The 6,181-nt window shown below is 43.6% G+C and overlaps 1 non-coding gene across 1 annotated transcript; it reads right to left on the bottom strand.

Moving 5' to 3' along the window:
• Positions 1-351: 351 nt before the first annotated feature.
• On the bottom strand, positions 352-426 carry TRNAI-GAU (transfer RNA isoleucine (anticodon GAU)). The gene has a single exon. It is a non-coding gene; the product is annotated as a tRNA-Ile (tRNA).
• Between the last annotated feature and the right edge of the window lie 5,755 nt (positions 427-6,181).

The following is a 6,181-nucleotide window of genomic DNA, read 5'->3' as shown; positions in this document are numbered from 1 at the left end:
ACTGAAGTTTACTGAAGTGAAGGAACACTATTCCTCTAAAGTACCACTTCTACAGGTATTTATGTTCTGAGAGAATCTTCAACAGTATGTTCAAGGAAATCCTTGTACCACCTGTTGGCATGACCAAAGGGAGCATATGGAAGAAGCTGCTTGTTCAGTATGACTGCTATGGGAGCCAACCTGAAAGGCTTTAAGAGGGGAGTGGACATGTTCATGAACACATGAAGTTGCCTTATACTGAATCAGACCCTTGGTCCATCAAAGTCAATATTGTGTACTCAGACCAACAGTGGCTCTCCAGGAACTCTGGTAGAGGTCTTTCACATCACCTACTTGCCTGGTTCCTTTAACTGGAGATGCCGGGGATTGAACCTGGGACCTTCTGCATATCAAGCAGATGCTCTACCACTGAGCCACAGACCCTCCCCAAGGCTACTAGTCAAAATGAATACTAGTCATGATGCATACCTATTCTCTCCAGTATCAGAAGAGCATGCCTATGATAGTAGGTGCTGTGGAACACAGGCAGGGTAATGTTGCTGCAGTCATCTTCTATGGAGATGGATGACGATGGGTAGCTATGTTTTTGTCTGTAGCAGTAGAAAATAGCAAAAGTCCAATAGCACCTTAAAGACTAACAAAATTTCTGGCAGGGTATGATCTTTCGTGAAGTGAGCTGTGACTCAGGAAAGCTCATACCCTGCCGGAAATTTTGTTAGTCTTTAAGGTGCTACCAGACTCTTGCTTTTATCTACTGATGTAGTCCCCCTTTTTGTGAGATTCCTAGAGGCACCTGGCTGGTCACTGTGTGAACAGACTGCTGGACTTGATGGTCTTTGGTCTGATCCAGCATGGCCTTTCTTATGTTCTTATGAATTTGGTCTGATCTAGCTTAGCTATTTTTATATTAGGAAACTCTGAAGAGGAAACTGGTTAGAAGGAGGCGATCTGATGTCAAAATGAGAGTGAAGAAAATGTATCCTGTTAACAGTAGGCAGGTTGTTTCGTGGTTTGTGTTGCCTTTCTTGTCCTTTTGCAATGATCTATAAACTTTAGGGTTGCCAGGTCCCTCTTCACCATCGGTGAGAGGTTTTTGGGGTGGAGCCTAAGGAGGGTGGGGTTTGGGGAGGGGAGGGACTTCAATGCCATAGAGTCCAGTTGCCAGAGTGGCCATTTTCTCCAGGTGAACTATCTCTGTTGGCTGGAGATCAGTTGTAATAGCAGATCTGCTATTACCTGGAGGTTGGCGAGAAAAATACACCTATGCTGTAACATTAGTAGTTCGTAGAAAAAAACAGCAAGGATCTAAGACAACAACCAGCTTTGAGAGGCAAGGTTAAGACACGAAGCCCTTTGGGGCAGTCAAAAGCCGACTGTGCTAAAAAAAAATACTGATGAAGCCCCCTGGAGGAGAAAACGTGCTAAAACAATTCGGAAGGCGTTCCTATTTTCCTTTCTGGCTGTGAAGACTCCTTGATAAGCCAATTTTTTCATTTTTAGCCAGTCAGGGAAGAAGAAACTATTTGTGTTGGACACACTATTTATGAACTTTGATTTAATTGCAACAATGCCATGTGCAAGAAAGAAAAAATAATAATTTTTGTGCAATTATTGAAAGTGTCTTTATATGTTTGTATTGTTGATATTTGTTGCACTTTGGTGATGTTATTCACTTGTACACTGTTAGCATTGTAAATTGTAATGTTTATTAGCTATATATAGAATTTGTATTGAAATATTTGAGCTCCTTGCTGTTTTTTTCTACGAATTACCTGGAGGTTGGCAACCCTAATAAACATTGAGGATATATACCCCTTTACTTATCCATGTATTCTCTGAGTCTAATATAATCCATCCCCCTTGCACAGATTATTCAATAATTCCTCAAAAATGCAATCAACAAACCAGTATAAAAGGTAATAAATGCAAACAACATTTTTTGGGGTGAAATGTCATGCAATGAATGAAAACATTCTGACATTGTCTTCGTATGTTGCTTTGTGAAATACCCGGTGGGATTTATTAAACATATATCCCCCTTCCCCCAAATCCCCTCTGATTTGTCATATTTTCAGGTGTGATTGCTTCTAAGTTGCGGCAGAATGACAGAAACAGCATGCAGAACCCGGTGGCGTTCTTCCCCTTCTGAAGATCAGGGTTGCCTTAATCTGATGGATTTTTTTTTAAAAAAATCAATAGTGTTTGTTGCCAATTTAACAAAACAATATTCTCCTTTTAAAAAAAAACCCAACAGTGGGAATGTTTTAAAAACTAATAAAACTTTGGCTTCAGGGCCTACCTACTCTACTTTGAACTAAGTAATAGACCTGCTCAGCACACACACACCGACTCATACTGAGCACTGAATATTTGGGGGGAGTCCATTAAAAAAAAATGACAGTAGGGACTCCAACTTTGCATAGCTTTGCACAGCTGGAAGCAATTAAATTAGGGATCAGAGAGCCAGAGTGGTGTAATGGTTAAGAGTGGTGGACTCTAATCTGTGAACCAGGTTTGATTCCCTACTCTTCCACATGAAGCCTGCTGGGTTGACCTTGGGCTAATCACAGTTCTGTCTGAACTCTCTCAGACCCACCTATAGGGTTGCCAACCTCCAAGTACTAGTTGGAGATCTCCTGCTGTTACAACTGATCTCCAGCTGATAGGGATCAGTTTGCCTGGAGAAAATGGCCACTTTGGCCATTGAACTCTATGACACTGAAGTCCCTCCCCTCCCCAAACCCCCCCTCCTCAGACTCCACCCCAAAAACCTTCTGCCGGTGGCAAAGAGGGACCTGGCAACCCTAGTTTAAGTGTTTGAAACTGATTTCTTTTTTTATTTTTGGAGGAAGCAAAGAACACTTTTCTGCAGACCCTGGAGAGACTACATTTGAACTTCTCTGTGCCTTACTATTGTGTCTGACAAGGCATCTGGAGTTCTTTATTACCCACATATGGACATTACACAGATGTACATTTGTTATTTTTAAACATGCAGGGAATTCTTTCATGCATTTCCAGCATCTACAGTTTCCCCCACTTAATAATATTCATGATATAGTTTTTGCAACTCAGGACAATTTGATTTGACATGAGATTCTGTTTTGCTCCATCATAACGCCTTTAATAGCGTTATACAGGCTAGACATTTTATCAAGCTGTCTACCTTCCCTGATTCACATTAAGGCCTGTTTTGTAGAACAAAGAAATATCAGAGAATGCCTATTTGAGCCCATCCGAGTGAACAATTTCAGCTTCATTTACTTGAGGGAAACGTTTGAATGTCTCTGTAAAACCAAATTACGGTAGCCTAGATGTTGTGACTCGGTTTCCACAGGTACCTTCCAAAAGGATTCCCTCTTATTCTTTTATTTGTCTCGGCCAGTATATTATTTGTTTCTTAATTGGTAATATTCTTTCTTAATATTTCTTTATTTAAAAATATTTGTACTTTCCTTTCCTCTTAGTCCAAGGTGGCTTTACTGGTGTAATATTCTTTGCTGTCTTTTGTGGATAGGGTAGCCATTCTCCTCTGCTGGTAGGGGATTTCCCACTCCAAGCCCCCTCTTAGCCCCCTCCTCTTGTTTGCAGGCTGGCAGGGGGACTTACTAGCTGCAAAGGGAGGCTAGCACCCATGCACCAACATCCCTTCTGGAGGTGACATCATCACATCACCAACAATCAAGGGTACACTCTAGTATTTGCTGCAGCCGAGTGGCACTGGCGATAGTACAGGAGCATTCGGCGGTGATTTTCATGGCTCCTGCAGAAGAAAAAGGGACATTGGACCTTGTCGGCTTCGGGCTGTCGGCTGCAGCCTTGTCACAGGTCCTGGACTCCTTGTTGGCAGGTAGGTGGGCTGAGACGAGTTACTCCTGCATGGCCGTGAGTCGCGGGACAATGTGGGGGAAAAAAAGGAAGCTCCCTAATGTTACAATGTAACAGAAGGTGGGCTGGATCACACCAATGGCCCACGTAGTCCAAGGGGTTTAACGCATGGCCAATTTGTCTCACCTTTGTGCCGTAAAAGTAGCGAATTCCCCTGGTCCACATGCACGACCGTCCAAGGGCACCGCATCAGACCCACCTTAGGCACGATTTAAGCAAAAAACAAAAAACAAAAAACGGGTTAAGCAATCCCTGGTTTCTAGCGATCTTTTCGGTACTAAACCACTATTTTTTTTTATTTCGCCACATTACCGGAATGCCGACGTGCGTGTAATCACACGACTAGCTCGCTACTAACCTCGTTTCGTCTCAGGACACGCCCCTTACTGGTCTCCCCTGTCCCGCCCCCTTTTCTGCTGCAGCACTTGCCGCTTTTCCCGTCCCCCATCCCGCCCCCTTTTATGCGCGAGCACTTGCCGCTTTTCCCGTCCTCCGTCCCGCCCCCTTTTATGCACGAGCACTCACACTGATCAATTCTCCTGCCTTTTTTTAATTGACAGGTTGAGACGATGGTATACCGGAACGCTGGTGTTCCAAGAAAAAAAAGGGGGAGAATCACCCTTTGATTGGATAACCCCTCAGCCAATCCTTGGCCGATGTCACTCCCCTGCTATCCCACATTGCGGACTATCCCACATTATATGGTTGGTTCAAACGCACAGTAAGCCTCCAGCAGCTACTTGTTTCAGACTTATAGTGGGATGGGCTAGCGTCATGCGTTTGATTATCCAGTCTTAAATATTGTGGGATTAAAATATTGTGAGATGACAGAGGAGTGAACCAGGAACATTCTGCCCATGCGTTAATCCCCCAAAATTTCTTTTGACTCAGTGGCCAACTAGATGCCCTGTAAGGGCCCCAAGCAGGACATAGAGACCAAAACCTCTTCCTGTTGTGGCTCACCAACACTGGTATTCAGAGTGTCACTGACTCTGAACATGAAGGTTTCAAAAAGTCATTATGGCTAATAGCCATTGATGGTCCTGTTCTCCATGAAACTCTCTAATCACCTTGTCCAGTCTCTAGGTATAAGTTCTCCTTCAGAAGCAAAGCTGGGTAAACTGGAATGGCCATATCAGGGGAGAAATTTGTAAAGGGAGAATTTCAGATGCATCCCTAATTTTGAGTTAATCGTATTTCAAGTTGGTTGACATCACACTCCAAATTATTCCAGATGAGTGAAGGCTGATGTGTTTTTAACTCCTACGAAATTAAAGTGGACCTCTTCCACTGGAAATGACTTTAATGTTAATAACCCTACAGCTTTCATAAAAGAAATTAGCTATGCTTTCTCAGTGGAAGCATCATGGAAGGGGACATGTGATGTCAGCTTGCATCAGTCATGTTCCATTGTGTGACACAATTCAAGGAGAGTGATACAATTTGAAGTGACTTTCCACAACAGAATATGTCAACTTGAGAGAAAAAACAATTGATGCAAATTATTCTAGCAACACAGTGGTGCAAACAAAGGTAGCCTTCATGTTTGCTGCTTTAAAACAAAGTTCAAGGTGGAGAGTATTTGTCAGCCATATACACACTTTGCTCATCTTCCCCCAGTTTCATTATTGCTCTGTAAACAGTCGAGGGTGGCTCATTTATGAAGTGCTACTTTAAATCCAAAGGGCTTGTGCAAACCCATTGGGTTGGACCCAGGGCTCCATCAGTGGTAGGCACTAGGCTTGTCCCGAACTGAAAATGAACCCGAAACTGTGCAATGATTCTCTATGGAGGAGGGCGGTGACCCCTTCCAGACCCCATAAAATCTGACCCCATGACCCAATCTTCACCAAACTTTGGGGTTTGTGCAAGGGGAGTCCCTTCAAGCTACACTGTGAAGTGGGGGGGGGGTCTATCTCCAAAAATGCCCTCCAGGAGCTTCAAAAACATCCCCATAACGTCTATGGGGCCGAATTTTTTCAGGAAACCCGAAAATAAGCCAAATTCTCATATTTACCAGTATGGGGTCACCATAAATCAGCTGTGACTTGACAGCATTTTCCACCACCAGATTATCCTGCTACCCTGGAAAGCCAAAGTCAACCAGAGTGGGGTATTCTGGGCCAATTAGACTAATAGTCTGATTCAGTAAGTATAAAACAGATTCGTATCTGAATGGTAGATTCCCATGTACTCCCCCCCCCCCGTCAAGTCACAGCAGACCTATGGTGACTCCATGGGGTTTTACAGGCAAGAGACATTCGGAGGTGGTTTGCCATTGCCTACCTCTGCG

Source organism: Euleptes europaea, chromosome 2 (assembly GCF_029931775.1).
Source record: "Euleptes europaea isolate rEulEur1 chromosome 2, rEulEur1.hap1, whole genome shotgun sequence".
NCBI classification, from domain to species: Eukaryota; Metazoa; Chordata; class Lepidosauria; order Squamata; family Sphaerodactylidae; genus Euleptes; species Euleptes europaea.
This window is presented reverse-complemented; position numbering and strand designations above follow the sequence as displayed.